At 46.2% G+C, this 22,390-nt stretch overlaps 31 non-coding genes and 2 pseudogenes across 31 annotated transcripts; all 33 read left to right on the top strand.

Moving 5' to 3' along the window:
- Nucleotides 1-3,442: 3,442 nt before the first annotated feature.
- LOC139610131 (5S ribosomal RNA) lies at nucleotides 3,443-3,561 on the top strand. The gene has a single exon (XR_011685579.1). It is a non-coding gene; the product is annotated as a 5S ribosomal RNA (ribosomal RNA).
- A 272-nt stretch (nucleotides 3,562-3,833) lies between these two features.
- LOC139610157 (5S ribosomal RNA) lies at nucleotides 3,834-3,952 on the top strand. Its single transcript, XR_011685604.1, has one exon. It is a non-coding gene; the product is annotated as a 5S ribosomal RNA (ribosomal RNA).
- Nucleotides 3,953-4,224: 272 nt separating this feature from the next.
- LOC139610910 (5S ribosomal RNA) lies at nucleotides 4,225-4,343 on the top strand. The gene has a single exon (XR_011686213.1). It is a non-coding gene; the product is annotated as a 5S ribosomal RNA (ribosomal RNA).
- Nucleotides 4,344-4,615: 272 nt separating this feature from the next.
- LOC139610909 (5S ribosomal RNA) lies at nucleotides 4,616-4,734 on the top strand. Its single transcript, XR_011686212.1, has one exon. It is a non-coding gene; the product is annotated as a 5S ribosomal RNA (ribosomal RNA).
- A 280-nt stretch (nucleotides 4,735-5,014) lies between these two features.
- On the top strand, nucleotides 5,015-5,133 carry LOC139610908 (5S ribosomal RNA). The gene has a single exon (XR_011686211.1). It is a non-coding gene; the product is annotated as a 5S ribosomal RNA (ribosomal RNA).
- Nucleotides 5,134-5,405: 272 nt separating this feature from the next.
- On the top strand, nucleotides 5,406-5,524 carry LOC139610806 (5S ribosomal RNA). The gene has a single exon (XR_011686111.1). It is a non-coding gene; the product is annotated as a 5S ribosomal RNA (ribosomal RNA).
- A 272-nt stretch (nucleotides 5,525-5,796) lies between these two features.
- On the top strand, nucleotides 5,797-5,915 carry LOC139610795 (5S ribosomal RNA). Its single transcript, XR_011686100.1, has one exon. It is a non-coding gene; the product is annotated as a 5S ribosomal RNA (ribosomal RNA).
- Nucleotides 5,916-6,187: 272 nt separating this feature from the next.
- LOC139609998 (5S ribosomal RNA) lies at nucleotides 6,188-6,306 on the top strand. The gene has a single exon (XR_011685450.1). It is a non-coding gene; the product is annotated as a 5S ribosomal RNA (ribosomal RNA).
- Nucleotides 6,307-6,578: 272 nt separating this feature from the next.
- Nucleotides 6,579-6,697, top strand: LOC139610784 (5S ribosomal RNA). The gene has a single exon (XR_011686089.1). It is a non-coding gene; the product is annotated as a 5S ribosomal RNA (ribosomal RNA).
- A 272-nt stretch (nucleotides 6,698-6,969) lies between these two features.
- On the top strand, nucleotides 6,970-7,088 carry LOC139610193 (5S ribosomal RNA). The gene has a single exon (XR_011685640.1). It is a non-coding gene; the product is annotated as a 5S ribosomal RNA (ribosomal RNA).
- Nucleotides 7,089-7,368: 280 nt separating this feature from the next.
- Nucleotides 7,369-7,487, top strand: LOC139610907 (5S ribosomal RNA). The gene has a single exon (XR_011686210.1). It is a non-coding gene; the product is annotated as a 5S ribosomal RNA (ribosomal RNA).
- A 272-nt stretch (nucleotides 7,488-7,759) lies between these two features.
- LOC139610906 (5S ribosomal RNA) lies at nucleotides 7,760-7,878 on the top strand. The gene has a single exon (XR_011686209.1). It is a non-coding gene; the product is annotated as a 5S ribosomal RNA (ribosomal RNA).
- A 280-nt stretch (nucleotides 7,879-8,158) lies between these two features.
- LOC139610905 (5S ribosomal RNA) lies at nucleotides 8,159-8,277 on the top strand. The gene has a single exon (XR_011686208.1). It is a non-coding gene; the product is annotated as a 5S ribosomal RNA (ribosomal RNA).
- Nucleotides 8,278-8,549: 272 nt separating this feature from the next.
- On the top strand, nucleotides 8,550-8,668 carry LOC139610904 (5S ribosomal RNA). Its single transcript, XR_011686206.1, has one exon. It is a non-coding gene; the product is annotated as a 5S ribosomal RNA (ribosomal RNA).
- A 272-nt stretch (nucleotides 8,669-8,940) lies between these two features.
- LOC139610903 (5S ribosomal RNA) lies at nucleotides 8,941-9,059 on the top strand. Its single transcript, XR_011686205.1, has one exon. It is a non-coding gene; the product is annotated as a 5S ribosomal RNA (ribosomal RNA).
- A 280-nt stretch (nucleotides 9,060-9,339) lies between these two features.
- LOC139610902 (5S ribosomal RNA) lies at nucleotides 9,340-9,458 on the top strand. Its single transcript, XR_011686204.1, has one exon. It is a non-coding gene; the product is annotated as a 5S ribosomal RNA (ribosomal RNA).
- Nucleotides 9,459-9,730: 272 nt separating this feature from the next.
- On the top strand, nucleotides 9,731-9,849 carry LOC139610900 (5S ribosomal RNA). The gene has a single exon (XR_011686202.1). It is a non-coding gene; the product is annotated as a 5S ribosomal RNA (ribosomal RNA).
- Nucleotides 9,850-10,129: 280 nt separating this feature from the next.
- LOC139610899 (5S ribosomal RNA) lies at nucleotides 10,130-10,248 on the top strand. Its single transcript, XR_011686200.1, has one exon. It is a non-coding gene; the product is annotated as a 5S ribosomal RNA (ribosomal RNA).
- A 272-nt stretch (nucleotides 10,249-10,520) lies between these two features.
- On the top strand, nucleotides 10,521-10,639 carry LOC139610898 (5S ribosomal RNA). The gene has a single exon (XR_011686199.1). It is a non-coding gene; the product is annotated as a 5S ribosomal RNA (ribosomal RNA).
- A 272-nt stretch (nucleotides 10,640-10,911) lies between these two features.
- On the top strand, nucleotides 10,912-11,030 carry LOC139610897 (5S ribosomal RNA). The gene has a single exon (XR_011686198.1). It is a non-coding gene; the product is annotated as a 5S ribosomal RNA (ribosomal RNA).
- Nucleotides 11,031-17,505: 6,475 nt separating this feature from the next.
- LOC139610896 (5S ribosomal RNA) lies at nucleotides 17,506-17,624 on the top strand. The gene has a single exon (XR_011686197.1). It is a non-coding gene; the product is annotated as a 5S ribosomal RNA (ribosomal RNA).
- A 272-nt stretch (nucleotides 17,625-17,896) lies between these two features.
- Nucleotides 17,897-18,015, top strand: LOC139610895 (5S ribosomal RNA). The gene has a single exon (XR_011686196.1). It is a non-coding gene; the product is annotated as a 5S ribosomal RNA (ribosomal RNA).
- Nucleotides 18,016-18,287: 272 nt separating this feature from the next.
- Nucleotides 18,288-18,406, top strand: LOC139610894 (5S ribosomal RNA). Its single transcript, XR_011686194.1, has one exon. It is a non-coding gene; the product is annotated as a 5S ribosomal RNA (ribosomal RNA).
- A 272-nt stretch (nucleotides 18,407-18,678) lies between these two features.
- LOC139610893 (5S ribosomal RNA) lies at nucleotides 18,679-18,797 on the top strand. Its single transcript, XR_011686193.1, has one exon. It is a non-coding gene; the product is annotated as a 5S ribosomal RNA (ribosomal RNA).
- Nucleotides 18,798-19,069: 272 nt separating this feature from the next.
- LOC139610773 (5S ribosomal RNA) lies at nucleotides 19,070-19,188 on the top strand. The gene has a single exon (XR_011686078.1). It is a non-coding gene; the product is annotated as a 5S ribosomal RNA (ribosomal RNA).
- A 272-nt stretch (nucleotides 19,189-19,460) lies between these two features.
- Nucleotides 19,461-19,569, top strand: LOC139610449 (5S ribosomal RNA; annotated as a pseudogene).
- Nucleotides 19,570-19,849: 280 nt separating this feature from the next.
- Nucleotides 19,850-19,968, top strand: LOC139610892 (5S ribosomal RNA). Its single transcript, XR_011686192.1, has one exon. It is a non-coding gene; the product is annotated as a 5S ribosomal RNA (ribosomal RNA).
- Nucleotides 19,969-20,240: 272 nt separating this feature from the next.
- Nucleotides 20,241-20,359, top strand: LOC139610119 (5S ribosomal RNA). Its single transcript, XR_011685567.1, has one exon. It is a non-coding gene; the product is annotated as a 5S ribosomal RNA (ribosomal RNA).
- Nucleotides 20,360-20,631: 272 nt separating this feature from the next.
- Nucleotides 20,632-20,750, top strand: LOC139610232 (5S ribosomal RNA). Its single transcript, XR_011685678.1, has one exon. It is a non-coding gene; the product is annotated as a 5S ribosomal RNA (ribosomal RNA).
- Nucleotides 20,751-21,022: 272 nt separating this feature from the next.
- Nucleotides 21,023-21,141, top strand: LOC139610079 (5S ribosomal RNA). Its single transcript, XR_011685527.1, has one exon. It is a non-coding gene; the product is annotated as a 5S ribosomal RNA (ribosomal RNA).
- A 272-nt stretch (nucleotides 21,142-21,413) lies between these two features.
- Nucleotides 21,414-21,532, top strand: LOC139610118 (5S ribosomal RNA). The gene has a single exon (XR_011685566.1). It is a non-coding gene; the product is annotated as a 5S ribosomal RNA (ribosomal RNA).
- Nucleotides 21,533-21,812: 280 nt separating this feature from the next.
- LOC139610243 (5S ribosomal RNA) lies at nucleotides 21,813-21,931 on the top strand. Its single transcript, XR_011685689.1, has one exon. It is a non-coding gene; the product is annotated as a 5S ribosomal RNA (ribosomal RNA).
- Nucleotides 21,932-22,203: 272 nt separating this feature from the next.
- LOC139610338 (5S ribosomal RNA) lies at nucleotides 22,204-22,312 on the top strand (annotated as a pseudogene).
- Nucleotides 22,313-22,390: the final 78 nt, after the last annotated feature.

Below are 22,390 nucleotides of genomic sequence, written 5' to 3'. Positions count from 1 at the left end.
CCCTAACCCTAACCCTAACCCTAACCCTAACCCTAACCCTAACCCTAACCCTAACCCTAACCCTAACCCTAACCCTAACCCTAACCCTAACCCTAACCCTAACCCTAACCCTAACCCTAACCCTAACCCTAACCCTAACCCTAACCCTAACCCTAACCCTAACCCTAACCCTAACCCTAACCCTAACCCTAACCCTAACCCTAACCCTAACCCTAACCCTAACCCTAACCCTAACCCTAACCCTAACCCTAACCCTAACCCTAACCCTAACCCTAACCCTAACCCTAACCCTAACCCTAACCCTAACCCTAACCCTAACCCTAACCCTAACCCTAACCCTAACCCTAACCCTAACCCTAACCCTAACCCTAACCCTAACCCTAACCCTAACCCTAACCCTAACCCTAACCCTAACCCTAACCCTAACCCTAACCCTAACCCTAACCCTAACCCTAACCCTAACCCTAACCCTAACCCTAACCCTAACCCTAACCCTAACCCTAACCCTAACCCTAACCCTAACCCTAACCCTAACCCTAACCCTAACCCTAACCCTAACCCTAACCCTAACCCTAACCCTAACCCTAACCCTAACCCTAACCCTAACCCTAACCCTAACCCTAACCCTAACCCTAACCCTAACCCTAACCCTAACCCTAACCCTAACCCTAACCCTAACCCTAACCCTAACCCTAACCCTAACCCTAACCCTAACCCTAACCCTAACCCTAACCCTAACCCTAACCCTAACCCTAACCCTAACCCTAACCCTAACCCTAACCCTAACCCTAACCCTAACCCTAACCCTAACCCTAACCCTAACCCTAACCCTAACCCTAACCCTAACCCTAAAACATAACCAATTTAACTAAGATGCCTAAACCTAACCAATGCCTAACCCTAACCAAATTTTTAAATGGACAACTAAACCCAACCTAATCCTAACCCTAACCATTTTAATTGGATGCCTAAACTTAACCCTAATTAGTTTAAAACCTAAATCTCATCATTAGAATTGATTAACATATACATGGATTTATAGACATTAATAGAATATTGTTATTGTTATTTAATTCATTTAAATTCATTAAGAGTAAAATATAGGGTTAAATTCATTATGAGGGGTTTATATTTAAAAACTATCTGGATTTAAGGGGTTAATTTTATTAAATTTGAAAAACTAAAAACTTAGATGATAAAAACTAAAAAAGACGATTAAACTAAAAAAGACGATTGAGCGGCTATAAAAAGGCGAAAACACATTGAGAAGCTCATTTGGAGCTTAGGCTTTGATAAGGACAGCGGTTTTTAGTGCGTGGTAGCCAACCTTTTTTATTTCTATTGCCCTTGCCTGAAGAAGGCACATTAGGGCACATTTTTAGTTTATTAAAAAGAAAGAAAAAAAGAAGAAGAAAAGAAAAAAAGAAAAAAAGAAATAAGTTGTTTTAAGGGAGTTTTTTTTGGTTTTTTGTGTATTTTTTTTGGTTTTGGTTTTTATTTTTTTTGTTTTTTATTAAAAATTTAAGTTCATTTATATATAAAAAATTTAAAAACACACCCTCCCATCATTTGAGATGGCGTTTGCCGATGAGGATGGGGGGTGGCAACTGGTCCGCCATGGGAGAAGGGGTCGCTCCCGTGGGCGGACCTTTGACCTTCGACCCCAAGGCCATGGTTGGTCTTCTTGGGACCGGGGAGGGGTGGGTGCCAGAGGGGAGGCCCGTGCGTTCCCTGGCCCTCATGGGAGGGGACAGGCTACCCCTTTTCCTAACCCTAACCCTAACCGCCTCCCTCCAATTGGAGGAGGGGCCCGAACCTTCGCCCTAACCCTAACCCTAACCCTAACCCTAACCCTAACCCTAACCCTAACCCTAACCCTAACCCTAACCCTAACCCTAATGGTGCAGGCAGGTATACAGACTTTGGGAGATGTGCTGGATGAGAAGGGAATAGTAAATGCAGGGAAAATCCAAAGTGTTGTTAAAAATAAGAGAATTAAAATAAGAAAAGGTATTATTGATCAAATGTGCTGTAAAATCTCAGAAGGCCTTCCATTACATTGGAGAGCTGTCTGGACAAAAACATATGGTAAGGTGCAGAGTGATGCTCCAGAATTTCTTCTGTGGACAGGTCACAACTCCAAAAACCTCCTGGAAATAAAATCCAAAATCTGGTACAACTTATTCTTAAAAAAAATCACACAACGGCCTGCCTCAGAGAAAGCATGGCAAAAACATTTTCCAAACAAAAATATAACTACTATTTGGCATAATATAATGCCCAAATATGGCAACCCCCATTGTACAAACATTGATTTCAAAATAAGACACAGAAGAGTTTTCACGAGCATTATTCTACACCAAATAAATAAAACAAGGTATGGAAGAGAATGTGCTGTATGTAGGGAAGAAGAGGAGGATTTAGAACATCTTGTCTTGCACTGTCCGGTCTGCAAAGAGTTCAGCCAACGAGTCAGAGTTCTCTTGGAACAGCATTGTGGAATCTCTTTTACAGAGGAAAGCGAGTGGAAGTGGACTCTTCTCTTTGGGCTTGTAGCCAGAAAGAAAGATGCTAACACAATGTTAATTAACATCATTTTGGCCTTCACAAGGCAAGCAATATATACAGCCCGGAACTATGCATTACATGATAATAAAACTGTGAATAGATGGGAGCTTTTCAGAAATTCTTTAAAATTACACCTCAGGATAATGATTTCAATAAAAAGCATGGACTTTCAAAGAACATTCATGTCAAATACAAGCCTGATAAAGTTACAAGACAATGGTGATTTAGAGATAATGATGTAAAATGTGAATTTTGTTTGTTTGTTTGTCATTTTCCTTTATTCAATAATGTTACATTTAAATTTCTCGACCTTAGTGTTGATGGCTGTTTTTTGTAGATTCTCAGGTAGACTCTTTGATTCTACTTTTCTTTTGTTGGTTTTTGTTGTCTTCACTGTGTACATAATGTAAATATCATCACAAAATTGGAATAATAATGAATTTCAAATGTATTTGAATCTTTTTGATAATAAAAGAGAAAAAAAAAAAAAAAAAAAAGCACGCCCGATCTCGTCCGATCTCGGAAGCTAAGCAGGGTCGGGCCTGGTTAGTACTTGGATGGGAGACCGCCTGGGAATACCAGGTGCTGTAAGCTTTTTCACTTTTCTGTGCAAACAACAGAGGACGCTGCTGCTTCAGTAAACAGCACTGACTGTGCCACTGCTCAACTGTCAATCACTGTGCAGACAGTTCAGCTCACAGTGCACAAACCACACTTTCATATTATCACATTACACAGTTGACAAGTTGACAAGTTGAGAGAAAGAAAGAAAGAAAGAAAGTCAAGCAAAGACACCCGCGCTTGACATACACAGCCATGTCTGTGATGGTGTGGATCATCATGTATAAAGGGGGTAGTTGTCACTTGCTCTGCGGCTTACGGCCATACCAACCTGAGCACGCCCGATCTCGTCCGATCTCGGAAGTTAAGCAGGGTCGGGCCTGGTTAGTACTTGGATGGGAGACCGCCTGGGAATACCAGGTGCTGTAAGCTTTTTCACTTTTCTGTGCAAACAACAGAGGACGCTGCTGCTTCAGTAAACAGCACTGACTGTGCCACTGCTCAACTGTCAATCACTGTGCAGACAGTTCAGCTCACAGTGCACAAACCACACTTTCATATTATCACATTACACAGTTGACAAGTTGAGAGAAAGAAAGAAAGAAAGAAAGTCAAGCAAAGACACCCGCGCTTGACATACACAGCCATGTCTGTGATGGTGTGGATCATCATGTATAAAGGGGGTAGTTGTCACTTGCTCTCCGGCTTACGGCCATACCACCCTGAGCACGCCCGATCTCGTCCGATCTCGGAAGCTAAGCAGAGTCGGGCCTGGTTAGTACTTGGATGGGAGACCGCCTGGGAATACCAGGTGCTGTAAGCTTTTTCACTTTTCTGTGCAAACAACAGAGGACGCTGCTGCTTCAGTAAACAGCACTGACTGTGCCACTGCTCAACTGTCAATCACTGTGCAGACAGTTCAGCTCACAGTGCACAAACCACACTTTCATATTATCACATTACACAGTTGACAAGTTGAGAGAAAGAAAGAAAGAAAGAAAGTCGAGCAAAGACACCCGCGCTTGACATACACAGCCATGTCTGTGATGGTGTGGATCATCATGTATAAAGGGGGTAGTTGTCACTTGCTCTGCGGCTTACGGCCATACCACCCTGAGCACGCCCGATCTCGTCCGATCTCGGAAGCTAAGCAGGGTCGGGCCTGGTTAGTACTTGGATGGGAGACCGCCTGGGAATACCAGGTGCTGTAAGCTTTTTCACTTTTCTGTGCAAACAACAGAGGACGCTGCTGCTTCAGTAAACAGCACTGACTGTGCCACTGCTCAACTGTCAATCACTGTGCAGACAGTTCAGCTCACAGTGCACAAACCACACTTTCATATTATCACATTACACAGTTGACAAGTTGAGAGAAAGAAAGAAAGAAAGAAAGTCGAGCAAAGACACCCGCGCTTGACATACACAGCCATGTCTGTGATGGTGTGGATCATCATGTATAAAGGGGGTAGTTGTCACTTGCTCTGCGGCTTACGGCCATACCACCCTGAGCACGCCCGATCTCGTCCGATCTCGGAAGCTAAGCAGGGTCGGGCCTGGTTAGTACTTGGATGGGAGACCGCCTGGGAATACCAGGTGCTGTAAGCTTTTTCACTTTTCTGTGCAAACAACAGAGGACGCTGCTGCTTCAGTAAACAGCACTGACTGTGCCACTGCTCAACTGTCAATCACTGTGCAGACAGTTCAGCTCACAGTGCACAAACCACACTTTCATATTATCACATTACACAGTTGACAAGTTGACAAGTTGAGAGAAAGAAAGAAAGAAAGAAAGTCAAGCAAAGACACCCGCGCTTGACATACACAGCCATGTCTGTGATGGTGTGGATCATCATGTATAAAGGGGGTAGTTGTCACTTGCTCTCCGGCTTACGGCCATACCACCCTGAGCACGCCCGATCTCGTCCGATCTCGGAAGCTAAGCAGGGTCGGGCCTGGTTAGTACTTGGATGGGAGACCGCCTGGGAATACCAGGTGCTGTAAGCTTTTTCACTTTTCTGTGCAAACAACAGAGGACGCTGCTGCTTCAGTAAACAGCACTGACTGTGCCACTGCTCAACTGTCAATCACTGTGCAGACAGTTCAGCTCACAGTGCACAAACCACACTTTCATATTATCACATTACACAGTTGACAAGTTGAGAGAAAGAAAGAAAGAAAGAAAGTCGAGCAAAGACACCCGCGCTTGACATACACAGCCATGTCTGTGATGGTGTGGATCATCATGTATAAAGGGGGTAGTTGTCACTTGCTCTGCGGCTTACGGCCATACCACCCTGAGCACGCCCGATCTCGTCAGATCTCGGAAGTTAAGCAGGGTCGGGCCTGGTTAGTACTTGGATGGGAGACCGCCTGGGAATACCAGGTGCTGTAAGCTTTTTCACTTTTCTGTGCAAACAACAGAGGACGCTGCTGCTTCAGTAAACAGCACTGACTGTGCCACTGCTCAACTGTCAATCACTGTGCAGACAGTTCAGCTCACAGTGCACAAACCACACTTTCATATTATCACATTACACAGTTGACAAGTTGAGAGAAAGAAAGAAAGAAAGAAAGTCGAGCAAAGACACCCGCGCTTGACATACACAGCCATGTCTGTGATGGTGTGGATCATCATGTATAAAGGGGGTAGTTGTCACGTGCTCTGCGGCTTACGGCCATACCACCCTGAGCACGCCCGATCTCGTCAGATCTCGGAAGTTAAGCAGGGTCGGGCCTGGTTAGTACTTGGATGGGAGACCGCCTGGGAATACCAGGTGCTGTAAGCTTTTTCACTTTTCTGTGCAAACAACAGAGGACGCTGCTGCTTCAGTAAACAGCACTGACTGTGCCACTGCTCAACTGTCAATCACTGTGCAGACAGTTCAGCTCACAGTGCACAAACCACACTTTCATATTATCACATTACACAGTTGACAAGTTGAGAGAAAGAAAGAAAGAAAGAAAGTCGAGCAAAGACACCCGCGCTTAACATACACAGCCATGTCTGTGATGGTGTGGATCATCATGTATAAAGGGGGTAGTTGTCACTTGCTCTGCGGCTTACGGCCATACCACCCTGAGCACGCCCGATCTCGTCCGATCTCGGAAGCTAAGCAGGGTCGGGCCTGGTTAGTACTTGGGTGGGAGACCGCCTGGGAATACCAGGTGCTGTAAGCTTTTTCACTTTTCTGTGCAAACAACAGAGGACGCTGCTGCTTCAGTAAACAGCACTGACTGTGCCACTGCTCAACTGTCAATCACTGTGCAGACAGTTCAGCTCACAGTGCACAAACCACACTTTCATATTATCACATTACACAGTTGACAAGTTGAGAGAAAGAAAGAAAGAAAGAAAGTCGAGCAAAGACACCCGCGCTTGACATACACAGCCATGTCTGTGATGGTGTGGATCATCATGTATAAAGGGGGTAGTTGTCACGTGCTCTGCGGCTTACGGCCATACCACCCTGAGCACGCCCGATCTCGTCAGATCTCGGAAGTTAAGCAGGGTCGGGCCTGGTTAGTACTTGGATGGGAGACCGCCTGGGAATACCAGGTGCTGTAAGCTTTTTCACTTTTCTGTGCAAACAACAGAGGACGCTGCTGCTTCAGTAAACAGCACTGACTGTGCCACTGCTCAACTGTCAATCACTGTGCAGACAGTTCAGCTCACAGTGCACAAACCACACTTTCATATTATCACATTACACAGTTGACAAGTTGAGAGAAAGAAAGAAAGAAAGAAAGTCGAGCAAAGACACCCGCGCTTGACATACACAGCCATGTCTGTGATGGTGTGGATCATCATGTATAAAGGGGGTAGTTGTCACTTGCTCTGCGGCTTACGGCCATACCACCCTGAGCACGCCCGATCTCGTCCGATCTCGGAAGCTAAGCAGGGTCGGTCCTGGTTAGTACTTGGGTGGGAGACCGCCTGGGAATACCAGGTGCTGTAAGCTTTTTCACTTTTCTGTGCAAACAACAGAGGACGCTGCTGCTTCAGTAAACAGCACTGACTGTGCCACTGCTCAACTGTCAATCACTGTGCAGACAGTTCAGCTCACAGTGCACAAACCACACTTTCATATTATCACATTACACAGTTGACAAGTTGACAAGTTGAGAGAAAGAAAGAAAGAAAGAAAGTCAAGCAAAGACACCCGCGCTTGACATACACAGCCATGTCTGTGATGGTGTGAATCATCATGTATAAAGGGGGTAGTTGTCACTTTCTCTGCGGCTTACGGCCATACCACCCTGAGCACGCCCGATCTCGTCCGATCTCGGAAGCTAAGCAGGGTCGGGCCTGGTTAGTACTTGGATGGGAGACCGCCTGGGAATACCAGGTGCTGTAAGCTTTTTCACTTTTCTGTGCAAACAACAGAGGACGCTGCTGCTTCAGTAAACAGCACTGACTGTGCCACTGCTCAACTGTCAATCACTGTGCAGACAGTTCAGCTCACAGTGCACAAACCACACTTTCATATTATCACATTACACAGTTGACAAGTTGAGAGAAAGAAAGAAAGAAAGAAAGTCGAGCAAAGACACCCGCGCTTGACATACACAGCCATGTCTGTGATGGTGTGGATCATCATGTATAAAGGGGGTAGTTGTCACTTTCTCTGCGGCTTACGGCCATACCACCCTGAGCACGCCCGATCTCGTCCGATCTCGGAAGCTAAGCAGGGTCGGGCCTGGTTAGTACTTGGATGGGAGACCGCCTGGGAATACCAGGTGCTGTAAGCTTTTTCACTTTTCTGTGCAAACAACAGAGGACGCTGCTGCTTCAGTAAACAGCACTGACTGTGCCACTGCTCAACTGTCAATCACTGTGCAGACAGTTCAGCTCACAGTGCACAAACCACACTTTCATATTATCACATTACACAGTTGACAAGTTGACAAGTTGAGAGAAAGAAAGAAAAAAAGAAAGTCAAGCAAAGACACCCGCGCTTGACATACACAGCCATGTCTGTGATGGTGTGGATCATCATGTATAAAGGGGGTAGTTGTCACTTGCTCTCCGGCTTACGGCCATACCACCCTGAGCACGCCCGATCTCGTCCGATCTCGGAAGCTAAGCAGGGTCGGGCCTGGTTAGTACTTGGATGGGAGACCGCCTGGGAATACCAGGTGCTGTAAGCTTTTTCACTTTTCTGTGCAAACAACAGAGGACGCTGCTGCTTCAGTAAACAGCACTGACTGTGCCACTGCTCAACTGTCAATCACTGTGCAGACAGTTCAGCTCACAGTGCACAAACCACACTTTCATATTATCACATTACACAGTTGACAAGTTGAGAGAAAGAAAGAAAGAAAGAAAGTCGAGCAAAGACACCCGCGCTTGACATACACAGCCATGTCTGTGATGGTGTGGATCATCATGTATAAAGGGGGTAGTTGTCACTTGCTCTGCGGCTTACGGCCATACCACCCTGAGCACGCCCGATCTCGTCCGATCTCGGAAGCTAAGCAGGGTCGGGCCTGGTTAGTACTTGGATGGGAGACCGCCTGGGAATACCAGGTGCTGTAAGCTTTTTCACTTTTCTGTGCAAACAACAGAGGACGCTGCTGCTTCAGTAAACAGCACTGACTGTGCCACTACTCAACTGTCAATCACTGTGCAGACAGTTCAGCTCACAGTGCACAAACCACACTTTCATATTATCACATTACACAGTTGACAAGTTGAGAGAAAGAAAGAAAGAAAGAAAGTCGAGCAAAGACACCCGCGCTTGACATACACAGCCATGTCTGTGATGGTGTGGATCATCATGTATAAAGGGGGTAGTTGTCACTTGCTCTGCGGCTTACGGCCATACCACCCTGAGCACGCCCGATCTCGTCCGATCTCGGAAGCTAAGCAGGGTCGGGCCTGGTTAGTACTTGGATGGGAGACCGCCTGGGAATACCAGGTGCTGTAAGCTTTTTCACTTTTCTGTGCAAACAACAGAGGACGCTGCTGCTTCAGTAAACAGCACTGACTGTGCCACTGCTCAACTGTCAATCACTGTGCAGACAGTTCAGCTCACAGTGCACAAACCACACTTTCATATTATCACATTACACAGTTGACAAGTTGACAAGTTGAGAGAAAGAAAGAAAGAAAGAAAGTCAAGCAAAGACACCCGCGCTTGACATACACAGCCATGTCTGTGATGGTGTGAATCATCATGTATAAAGGGGGTAGTTGTCACTTGCTCTGCGGCTTACGGCCATACCACCCTGAGCACGCCCGATCTCGTCCGATCTCGGAAGCTAAGCAGGGTCGGGCCTGGTTAGTACTTGGATGGGAGACCGCCTGGGAATACCAGGTGCTGTAAGCTTTTTCACTTTTCTGTGCAAACAACAGAGGACGCTGCTGCTTCAGTAAACAGCACTGACTGTGCCACTGCTCAACTGTCAATCACTGTGCAGACAGTTCAGCTCACAGTGCACAAACCACACTTTCATATTATCACATTACACAGTTGACAAGTTGAGAGAAAGAAAGAAAGAAAGAAAGTCGAGCAAAGACACCCGCGCTTGACATACACAGCCATGTCTGTGATGGTGTGGATCATCATGTATAAAGGGGGTAGTTGTCACTTTCTCTGCGGCTTACGGCCATACCACCCTGAGCACGCCCGATCTCGTCCGATCTCGGAAGCTAAGCAGGGTCGGGCCTGGTTAGTACTTGGATGGGAGACCGCCTGGGAATACCAGGTGCTGTAAGCTTTTTCACTTTTCTGTGCAAACAACAGAGGACGCTGCTGCTTCAGTAAACAGCACTGACTGTGCCACTGCTCAACTGTCAATCACTGTGCAGACAGTTCAGCTCACAGTGCACAAACCACACTTTCATATTATCACATTACACAGTTGACAAGTTGACAAGTTGAGAGAAAGAAAGAAAGAAAGAAAGTCAAGCAAAGACACCCGCGCTTCACATACACAGCCATGTCTGTGATGGTGTGGATCATCATGTATAAAGGGGGTAGTTGTCACTTGCTCTCCGGCTTACGGCCATACCACCCTGAGCACGCCCGATCTCGTCCGATCTCGGAAGCTAAGCAGGGTCGGGCCTGGTTAGTACTTGGATGGGAGACCGCCTGGGAATACCAGGTGCTGTAAGCTTTTTCACTTTTCTGTGCAAACAACAGAGGACGCTGCTGCTTCAGTAAACAGCACTGACTGTGCCACTGCTCAACTGTCAATCACTGTGCAGACAGTTCAGCTCACAGTGCACAAACCACACTTTCATATTATCACATTACACAGTTGACAAGTTGAGAGAAAGAAAGAAAGAAAGAAAGTCGAGCAAAGACACCCGCGCTTGACATACACAGCCATGTCTGTGATGGTGTGGATCATCATGTATAAAGGGGGTAGTTGTCACTTGCTCTGCGGCTTACGGCCATACCACCCTGAGCACGCCCGATCTCGTCCGATCTCGGAAGCTAAGCAGGGTCGGGCCTGGTTAGTACTTGGATGGGAGACCGCCTGGGAATACCAGGTGCTGTAAGCTTTTTCACTTTTCTGTGCAAACAACAGAGGACGCTGCTGCTTCAGTAAACAGCACTGACTGTGCCACTGCTCAACTGTCAATCACTGTGCAGACAGTTCAGCTCACAGTGCACAAACCACACTTTCATATTATCACATTACACAGTTGACAAGTTGAGAGAAAGAAAGAAAGAAAGAAAGTCGAGCAAAGACACCCGCGCTTGACATACACAGCCATGTCTGTGATGGTGTGGATCATCATGTATAAAGGGGGTTGTTGTCACTTGCTCTGCGGCTTACGGCCATACCACCCTGAGCACGCCCGATCTCGTCCGATCTCGGAAGCTAAGCAGGGTCGGGCCTGGTTAGTACTTGGATGGGAGACCGCCTGGGAATACCAGGTGCTGTAAGCTTTTTCACTTTTCTGTGCAAACAACAGAGGACGCTGCTGCTTCAGTAAACAGCACTGACTGTGCCACTGCTCAACTGTCAATCACTGTGCAGACAGTTCAGCTCACAGTGCACAAACCACACTTTCATATTATCACATTACACAGTTGACAAGTTGAGAGAAAGAAAGAAAGAAAGAAAGTCGAGCAAAGACACCCGCGCTTGACATACACAGCCATGTCTGTGATGGTGTGGATCATCATGTATAAAGGGGGTAGTTGTCACTTTCTCTGCGGCTTACGGCCATACCACCCTGAGCACGCATCACGCATGACAGGTTGCACGGCAGTTGAGAGATAGGAAGTGAGCGAGAGAGAGCGAGCGAGCGAGCGAGTGTTTTTTTTTTCGAGTTATTATTTGTGTGAATGAGCGTGTTTTAGTGTTTGAGCGACTGTGGTTTTTGTGTGTTTTCATTCCCCCAACAGCTTTAACGCTGTTTGGGGGGATTACAGCTTTTTCTTTTCCCTCTTTTTTTTTTGAACCCGTTTGTGGGTTTAAACTACGGATGGACAAAATGGCGGCCAGGACTAATGGACAGTTTACAAACACTTTGAGAAAGGAAAACGGACTAAACGAAACGGTAACGGCGAAAACACAGACAGCAGGAACGAAAACGGCTTATGAAAAAGATTTAACGATCCAGATTGAGCTAAACGGAGATGACAATGTAACAACGATGGAGCTAATGAAGTGTGTGAGAGAGCTGTGCGGGGGACTAATTGCATGCAGATGCATTGGTAACAAGAGATACGAGATCACGATGACGAACACGTCTGGGAAACAAAGGCTGCTGGACGGCTTCAGGATCGGAGCAACGAGTGTGCTGGGGAAGGAGCTGACAAATGACGAGCTGGTGGTGTCATTCCTGGGGCTGCCGGCGTACATTACGGACGAGGAAATACTGCAGAAACTACATGGCTGGGGAGTGTCGGCCACATCACAGATTAAGAGAAGAATGTGGCCGGGAACGAGAATCGCAGACGGGACCAGGTACGTGAAAGTAAAGTTTAATGAAACGGTACAGTCTCTTCCTTATTCGGCTCGGTTTCAGACGGCCACGGGGCCGGAATACTTCAGGGTGATTCATGACAGGCAGGTTAAGGTGTGTAGAATTTGTATTCAGCCAGGGCACATCCTCAGAGAATGCCCGGAATTCACCTGTCATAAATGCGGAGTCCAGGGGCATTACGCGAGAGAATGCGTAAAAGTCGAGGAGAGGTGTGAGCTATGCCACAACAATATGGAAAACTGTGTCTGTAGGAACAGTGAATCAGAGGAGGTCCGTGAAGGGTCTGAGTCAGGTCAGGAGGGGAGTGAGTGCGAAGCTGAGGAGGCGGAGATGGAGTGTTTCAGTGAGGCGGCGGGAGCTGGTGAGACGAGGAGTCCCAGCGCAGAGCCGCAGGCAGACGAGAGCTTGGTGAGCGCGCAGTGGTGTGATTCTGACATCGAGAGCGCTAGTATGAGTCTGCCCTGCGGCCAAAGAGAGCACACTGAGGCGGGGACGGGACTGGGAAAAGCTCTCGGACCCGCCGATCTCCCTGCTCTGGAAAAATCACTATTAACCGCCGCCTCTCAGGCTGAAACGGACGCTCCGCAAAGCGCTCCGCTCTGCGCTCCGCGCTCGGCGAAGAGCGCACCGCCAGCAGCTCCCCAAATGGCTGACTCGGAATCCGACATGGACCTCACACAGATCACGCAAATCAGAAAAAGGCAAAATACAGAGAGGCAGGCGAAAAAAAGCAAAAAAAGTAAGGCAAAAAATCAGATATGATAGCAAATCTCTCATTTTTGCAGCTCACCCTCTCCATGACAGTTATTCTCTCGCTCAATGCCCGTGGGCTCCGCAGCAGAGGGAAAATTGAATGCATTCTTGGGTCTGTCAAATGTGATATCTTATGTTTACAAGAGACAAGATGGGATGAAAGCGCCATCAGTTTTGTTAAAGCGCTGTGGAGAGGGTCGGTCATGTATGCTAATGGGACAGATTTAGCGAGAGGAGTGGCCATCTTATGCAAAGAAAACAGCTTTGAAAAAACGGACTGTGTGCATAAAGACGCTGAAGGCAGGATGATTGTAATAGATGTGGAAAGAGGGGGGGAAAAACAAAGGATTATAAATGTATATGCTTCAAATGAGGAAAAAAACAGGAAAATATTTTTCAAACAAATAACAAAATGGTGTAAAACGAATTGTGTGATAATAGGGGACTTCAATGTTGTTTTAAACAAAATGGATATCTCAGCAAATAATGTATTTAAGGAGGATGCCAGCAGGAAAATACTGTATGAAACCATGAATGATAATAACCTGACAGAGATATGGAGAGTGTTACAGCCAAACAAAAGAGAGTTCTCAAGGAGACAAGTAGTTGAAGGGAAGTTGAAGCAGTCAAGAATTGATCTATGCTTAGGCACTCCAGCAGTGGTGTCTCAGTTAAAAAGTGCAAGATACATACCCAACAGCTGGAGTGACCACTCTCTGCTAGAAATAAGAATGGGGAAAACAGGAGAGTTTAGAAATGGAGGCTTGTGGTGCTTAAACAATAGTTGCATTGAAGATGAGAAATTTAGAAGAAAAATGAATAATCTGTTAGAAGCAATGACTGAAGAAATATTGAACACAGAAGATGTGATAGAGTGGTGGGAAGGAGCTAAGTTAAGAATCAAAAAAGCATGTATTAATTATTGCAAACAAAAGAGATGGATAGAAAACAGAGAAGAGGAAGAAATCAGAGAACAGGTAAGGAGAGAATTAGAGAAGATTGAAGAAGAACCAAATTATGATGTCAGTAAATATATATGTTTAAAATCTCAATTAGATCACTTGGAAATGAAAAGGTGCAAGGGAGCAATAATCAGGAGCAAGGCGAAGCATATCACAGAAGGAGAAAAATGTACTGCCTATTTCTTGGGTCTAGAAAAAAGGAAGCAAAGCAAAACATTCATAAAAGAATTGAAAAATGAGAAAGGTGAAATAATAACAGATGCAGTAAATCTTTTAGAAACAGTACAAACATATTATAAACAGTTATTCACAAGTTGTAACATAAAACCAGAAAGTATGGAGGGAGCTATGGAGAGTATTGAAAGTAAATTGTCTAAAGAGGACAGAGAGTGGTGTGATGCTCCACTTACCTTACAGGAGGTGGAGATGGCAATAGGAGAACTGGGGAAGAACAAAAGTCCAGGCACAGATGGGCTGTCAGCTGAGTTTTATCAAGCTTTTAAACTCAGGTTGGCTCCGATCCTACTCACAATGTATAACCATATGCAAAATGGAGGTCGAACTCCCAGGACCTTGACACTTGGACTAATAACTGTTGTATACAAGAACAGAGGGGACAAAGCCTTGCTGGAGAATTACAGACCAATCAGTTTATTAAACACAGATTACAAAATTCTCACCAAGATATTGGCAAACAGGTTAAAATCAGTCATTTCTTCCATCATCAACTGGTCTCAAGCTTACGGCATTCCGGGGCGAGACATCACAGACACAATTCTGTCAGTTAAAGAAACAATAAATCACATGACAAAACAGGGTGGAATCTATCTGGGTGTGGACTTCAACAAAGCATTTGACAGAGTCGAACACAATTTCCTCTGGGCAGTACTGGCAAAATTTGGTTTCGGCAATAACTTCACAAATTGGATACAATTACTATACAGCAATGCAAACAGTAAAGTCAAATGCAATGGGCAATTATCAGACACTTTTCGGATTCAAAGATCAATAAGGCAAGGCTGTCCCCTCTCCTCCCTGTTATACAGCCTGGTGGCCGAACCCCTCGGAATGTTAATCAGGAAGGACAAGCAAATTAAAGGTATAACATCACCAGCAGGGAAAGAACACAAAATAGCACAGTTTGCGGATGATACTAACATAATGACACAGGATGAGGACAGCATAGACAAGGTTTTAGTTCATATTGAAACATACAGCAAAGCATCAGGGGCAAAAGTCAACTTTAACAAATCAGAAATCATGTACTGTGGCGAGGTGGTGCGGTCACCAGGCAGATGGCAGTTCAGGGAGGCAGGAGAGAGTGTCAAGGTCCTGGGAGTGCACCTGGGGAAAAACCAGGACAAAGCCAGAGACAAAACGTGGAGGGAGGCGCTGGGAAAAATAAGCAGCACGCTGGCACTGTGGAGGATGAGGGGGCTCACACTGAGAGGCAAGGTGGTCGTAGCCAACTCCCTTGTGCTCTCACAGCTAAACCACATACTGGCAGTCTACGACATACCCGGACACATCCAAACCAGCATAAATAACAGCATCTCCACGTTTCTCTGGAGAAGCAAAAGAAATCTAATAGCACACAGGACAATAATCAATGACTATAAAGAAGGAGGTCTAAAACTAATTGATATTGCAACAAAGAAACATGTCTTCAGAATTCAAACAATCAAAAAAGCCTTGCAAAATTCTAAAAATCATCCATGGCAAGATTACCTGCAAAAAACAATAACCTCCTTAGGTCACTGTGGCAGACACAACCTCTGCCAAATTCTACCCAAGAAACAGTACTCACATCTCCAACCGTTTGAAAGAGAGATCCTTGAAGCCTGGGAGCTGGCACGGCCACTCCTCAAGACAAAGGTCTCCAATAGGTCACAGTTACTGAAGCTCCCCATCCTCCACAATCCAGAGCTCACTTGTAGGGGCACCTCCCTCTCATATGGCTTCCTGGTGGCAGCAGGGCTGCAAACATTAGGGGACATAATGAATGGAAAGGGTAAAATAGACAGTGAAAAAATAATGACTGCTTTGAGGGACAAAGGGTGCAAGGGGAAAAAACAGTACATACAACAGGTGTGTGAGGAAATGGAAAAGAACATGCCTCCTGAATGGAAACAAGCCCACAAAAACTCTGTTTGTAAGGTGCAGGATGACACCCTGGATTTCCTCCTGTGGACTGGTGCACACACCAAAAGCATGCAAGAAATAAAATCTAAAACATGGTACACTATGTTGCTAAAAAAGGCCACACGGAGGCCCACCTCAGAAATAACCTGGAAGAAAGCATTCCCATTCAAAAACACGTCTACAATTTGGCACAACATAAGTCCTTGTTACAGTAACCCACAATGCACTAACACAGATTACAAAATAAGGCACAGGAGGATCTTCACAGGCGTCATTCTGCACCAGATTAACAAAAACATGTACGGAAGAGACTGTACTGTTTGTCAAGAGCAGGAGGAGGATTTAGAGCATCTCCTCCTGCATTGTCCCGTCTGCATTCCTTTCTCTGAGCAGGTCAAAGAACTCCTGGAAATGTGCTGTGAACTCAGGATTTCCAACACAACGGACTGGCAGTGGACTCTGCTATTTGGACTAACGGAAAAGAGAAAAGGAATTAACAATGAACTCATCAATATCATCCTTGCCTTCGCCAGACACACAATCTATACAGCCAGGAACTATGCACTCTATGATAACAGACAAACCAACAGGTGGAAGATCTTCACAAACTCAATAAAACTTCATATACGGACAATGCAAAAAGCAGACAAACAGAAATTTGAAAAAATCTTCTTAGACAAAGCAAAACTTGTGAGAATAACAGGAGACAATGTGCTAAGTTTTGCTTTTTAAGTAGTGTCATTATGTCTCTTCAGAATGTTGGTCTTCCTTGCTGGTTGATTTGTGTTCTATCTGGTTCCAGCAGGGTATTTTATTTCATCATGCCATTATAGTCCATTTTATTTTAATGTATTTCATTTTAGTTTGGTTTTTTCTCCTTTTGGTGTTGTTGTTTCTTTCTTTCTTTGGGTTTAAATGTGGACACCGGTACCCTTCAGTTCACTGTATTGGAGGGAGATCCAGTCTTCATAGAAAGTTAATGTGAATCTCTCCTGGGGGCGTGGAGACTGCACTGATTTTTCGTTGTTTCTTTCTTTGGTGTTTGTAAATATAATGTAAATATGGGTTTTAAAAAAAAAAAAAAAAGCATAAATCACTGCATACTTTAGCTTTCACTGTCCGAGTTTACATGTTGAGAATAAGATTGAATGATGTAAAAATTTGAATTTTTTGATAATAAAAGAGAAAAAAAAAAGCACGCCCGATCTCGTCCGATCTCGGAAGCTAAGCAGGGTCGGGCCTGGTTAGTACTTGGATGGGAGACCGCCTGGGAATACCAGGTGCTGTAAGCTTTTTCACTTTTCTGTGCAAACAACAGAGGACGCTGCTGCTTCAGTAAACAGCACTGACTGTGCCACTGCTCAACTGTCAATCACTGTGCAGACAGTTCAGCTCACAGTGCACAAACCACACTTTCATATTTTCACATTACACAGTTGACAAGTTGACAAGTTGAGAGAAAGAAAGAAAGAAAGAAAGTCAAGCAAAGACACCCGCGCTTGACATACACAGCCATGTCTGTGATGGTGTGGATCATCATGTATAAAGGGGGTAGTTGTCACTTGCTCTGCGGCTTACGGCCATACCACCCTGAGCACGCCCGATCTCGTCCGATCTCGGAAGCTAAGCAGGGTCGGGCCTGGTTAGTACTTGGATGGGAGACCGCCTGGGAATACCAGGTGCTGTAAGCTTTTTCACTTTTCTGTGCAAACAACAGAGGACGCTGCTGCTTCAGTAAACAGCACTGACTGTGCCACTGCTCAACTGTCAATCACTGTGCAGACAGTTCAGCTCACAGTGCACAAACCACACTTTCATATTATCACATTACACAGTTGACAAGTTGAGAGAAAGAAAGAAAGAAAGAAAGTCGAGCAAAGACACCCGCGCTTGACATACACAGCCATGTCTGTGATGGTGTGGATCATCATGTATAAAGGGGGTAGTTGTCACTTGCTCTGCGGCTTACGGCCATACCACCCTGAGCACGCCCGATCTCGTCCGATCTCGGAAGCTAAGCAGGGTCGGGCCTGGTTAGTACTTGGATGGGAGACCGCCTGGGAATACCAGGTGCTGTAAGCTTTTTCACTTTTCTGTGCAAACAACAGAGGATGCTGCTGCTTCAGTAAACAGCACTGACTGTGCCACTGCTCAACTGTCAATCACTGTGCAGACAGTTCAGCTCACAGTGCACAAACCACACTTTCATATTATCACATTACACAGTTGACAAGTTGAGAGAAAGAAAGAAAGAAAGAAAGTCGAGCAAAGACACCCGCGCTTGACATACACAGCCATGTCTGTGATGGTGTGGATCATCATGTATAAAGGGGGTAGTTGTCACTTGCTCTGCGGCTTACGGCCATACCACCCTGAGCACGCCCGATCTCGTCCGATCTCGGAAGCTAAGCAGGGTCGGGCCTGGTTAGTACTTGGATGGGAGACCGCCTGGGAATACCAGGTGCTGTAAGCTTTTTCACTTTTCTGTGCAAACAACAGAGGACGCTGCTGCTTCAGTAAACAGCACTGACTGTGCCACTGCTCAACTGTCAATCACTGTGCAGACAGTTCAGCTCACAGTGCACAAACCACACTTTCATATTATCACATTACACAGTTGACAAGTTGAGAGAAAGAAAGAAAGAAAGAAAGTCGAGCAAAGACACCCGCGCTTGACATACACAGCCATGTCTGTGATGGTGTGGATCATCATGTATAAAGGGGGTAGTTGTCACTTGCTCTGCAGCTTACGGCCATACCACCCTGAGCACGCCCGATCTCGTCCGATCTCGGAAGCTAAGCAGGGTCGGGCCTGGTTAGTACTTGGATGGGAGACCGCCTGGGAATACCAGGTGCTGTAAGCTTTTTCACTTTTCTGTGCAAACAACAGAGGACGCTGCTGCTTCAGTAAACAGCACTGACTGTGCCACTGCTCAACTGTCAATCACTGTGCAGACAGTTCAGCTCACAGTGCACAAACCACACTTTCATATTATCACATTACACAGTTGACAAGTTGAGAGAAAGAAAGAAAGAAAGAAAGTCGAGCAAAGACACCCGCGCTTGACATACACAGCCATGTCTGTGATGGTGTGGATCATCATGTATAAAGGGGGTAGTTGTCACGTGCTCTGCGGCTTACGGCCATACCACCCTGAGCACGCCCGATCTCGTCAGATCTCGGAAGTTAAGCAGGGTCGGGCCTGGTTAGTACTTGGATGGGAGACCGCCTGGGAATACCAGGTGCTGTAAGCTTTTTCACTTTTCTGTGCAAACAACAGAGGACGCTGCTGCTTCAGTAAACAGCACTGACTGTGCCACTGCTCAACTGTCAATCACTGTGCAGACAGTTCAGCTCACAGTGCACAAACCACACTTTCATATTATCACATTACACAGTTGACAAGTTGAGAGAAAGAAAGAAAGAAAGAAAGTCGAGCAAAGACACCCGCGCTTGACATACACAGCCATGTCTGTGATGGTGTGGATCATCATGTATAAAGGGGGTAGTTGTCACTTGCTCTGCGGCTTACGGCCATACCACCCTGAGCACGCCTGATCTCGAAAGCTAAGCAGGGTCAGGCCTGGTTAGTACTTGGATGGGAGACCGCCTGGGAATACCAGGTGCTGTAAGCTTTTTCACTTTTCTGTGCAAACAACAGAGGACGCTGCTGCTTCAGTAAACAGCACTGACTGTGCCACTGCTCAACTGTCAATCACTGTGCAGACAGTTCAGCTCACAGTGCACAAACCACACTTTCATATTATCACATTACACAGTTGACAAGTTGACAAGTTGAGAGAAAGAAAGAAAGAAAGAAAGTCAAGCAAAGACACCCGCGCTTGACATACACAGCCATGTCTGTGATGGTGTGGATCATCATGTATAAAGGGGGTAGTTGTCACTTGCTCTGCGGCTTACGGCCATACCACCCTGAGCACGCCCGATCTCGTCCGATCTCGGAAGCTAAGCAGGGTCGGGCCTGGTTAGTACTTGGATGGGAGACCGCCTGGGAATACCAGGTGCTGTAAGCTTTTTCACTTTTCTGTGCAAACAACAGAGGACGCTGCTGCTTCAGTAAACAGCACTGACTGTGCCACTGCTCAACTGTCAATCACTGTGCAGACAGTTCAGCTCACAGTGCACAAACCACACTTTCATATTATCACATTACACAGTTGACAAGTTGAGAGAAAGAAAGAAAGAAAGAAAGTCGAGCAAAGACACCCGCGCTTGACATACACAGCCATGTCTGTGATGGTGTGGATCATCATGTATAAAGGGGGTAGTTGTCACTTGCTCTGCGGCTTACGGCCATACCACCCTGAGCACGCCTGATCTCGTCCGATCTCGGAAGCTAAGCAGGGTCGGGCCTGGTTAGTACTTGGATGGGAGACCGCCTGGGAATACCAGGTGCTGTAAGCTTTTTCACTTTTCTGTGCAAACAACAGAGGATGCTGCTGCTTCAGTAAACAGCACTGACTGTGCCACTGCTCAACTGTCAATCACTGTGCAGACAGTTCAGCTCACAGTGCACAAACCACACTTTCATATTATCACATTACACAGTTGACAAGTTGAGAGAAAGAAAGAAAGAAAGAAAGTCAAGCAAAGACACCCGCGCTTGACATACACAGCCATGTCTGTGATGGTGTGGATCATCATGTATAAAGGGGGTAGTTGTCACTTACTCTGCGGCTTACGGCCATACCACCCTTAGCACGCCCGATCTCGTCTGATCTCGGAAGCTAAGCAGGGTCGGGTCTGGTTAGTACTTGGATGGGAGACCGCCTGGGAATACCAGGTGCTGTAAGCTTTTTCACTTTTCTGTGCAAACAACAGAGGATGCTGCTGCTTCAGTAAACAGCACTGACTGTGCCACTGCTCAACTGTCAATCACTGTGCAGACAGTTCAGCTCACAGTGCACAAACCACACTTTCATATTATCACATTACACAGTTGACAAGTTGAGAGAAAGAAAGAAAGAAAGAAAGTCGAGCAAAGACACCCGCGCTTGACATACACAGCCATGTCTGTGATGGTGTGGATCATCATGTATAAAGGGGGTAGTTGTCACTTGCTCTGCGGCTTACGGCCATACCACCCTGAGCACGCCCGATCTCCTCCGATCTCGGAAGCTAAGCAGGGTCGGGCCTGGTTAGTACTTGGATGGGAGACCGCCTGGGAATACCAGGTGCTGTAAGCTTTTTCACTTTTCTGTGCAAACAACAGAGGACGCTGCTGCTTCAGTAAACAGCACTGACTGTGCCACTGCTCAACTGTCAATCACTGTGCAGACAGTTCAGCTCACAGTGCACAAACCACACTTTCATATTATCACATTACACAGTTGACAAGTTGAGAGAAAGAAAGAAAGAAAGAAAGTCGAGCAAAGACACCCGCGCTTGACATACACAGCCATGTCTGTGATGGTGTGGATCATCATGTATAAAGGGGGTAGTTGTCACTTGCTCTGCGGCTTACGGCCATACCACCCTGAGCACGCCTGATCTCGTCCGATCTCGGAAGCTAAGCAGGGTCGGGCCTGGTTAGTACTTGGATGGGAGACCGCCTGGGAATACCAGGTGCTGTAAGCTTTTTCACTTTTCTGTGCAAACAACAGAGGACGCTGCTGCTTCAGTAAACAGCACTGACTGTGCCACTGCTCAACTGTCAATCACTGTGCAGACAGTTCAGCTCACAGTGCACAAACCACACTTTCATATTATCACATTACACAGTTGACAAGTTGACAAGTTGAGAGAAAGAAAGAAAAAAAGAAAGTCAAGCAAAGACACCCGCGCTTGACCTACACAGCCATGTCTGTGATGGTGTGGATCATCATGTATAAAGGGGGTAGTTGTCACTTGCTCTCCGGCTAACGGCCATACCACCCTGAGCAAGCCCGATCTCGTCCGATCTCGGAAGCTAAGCAGGGTCGGGCCTGGTTAGTACTTGGATGGGAGACCGCCTGGGAATACCAGGTGCTGTAAGCTTTTTCACTTTTCTGTGCAAACAACAGAGGACGCTGCTGCTTCAGTAAACAGCACTGACTGTGCCACTGCTCAACTGTCAATCACTGTGCAGACAGTTCAGCTCACAGTGCACAAACCACACTTTCATATTATCACATTACACAGTTGACAAGTTGAGAGAAAGAAAGAAAGAAAGAAAGTCGAGCAAAGACACCCGCGCTTGACATACACAGCCATGTCTGTGATGGTGTGGATCATCATGTATAAAGGGGGTAGTTGTCACTTGCTCTGCGGCTTACGGCCATACCACCCTGAGCACGCCCGACCTCGGAAGCTAAGCAGGGTCGGGCCTGGTTAGTACTTGGATGGGAGACCGCCTGGGAATACCAGGTGCTGTAAGCTTTTTCACTTTTCTGTGCAAACAACAGAGGACGCTGCTGCTTCAGTAAACAGCACTGACTGTGCCACTGCTCAACTGTC

Source organism: Trachinotus anak, unplaced genomic scaffold (assembly GCF_046630095.1).
Source record: "Trachinotus anak isolate AG129_WGS33_773 ecotype Australia unplaced genomic scaffold, CSIRO_AGI_Tana_v1 ptg000026l, whole genome shotgun sequence".
NCBI classification, from domain to species: Eukaryota; Metazoa; Chordata; class Actinopteri; order Carangiformes; family Carangidae; genus Trachinotus; species Trachinotus anak.
Note: the sequence above shows the minus strand (reverse complement) of the source record. Positions and strands in the feature narration are given on the sequence as shown.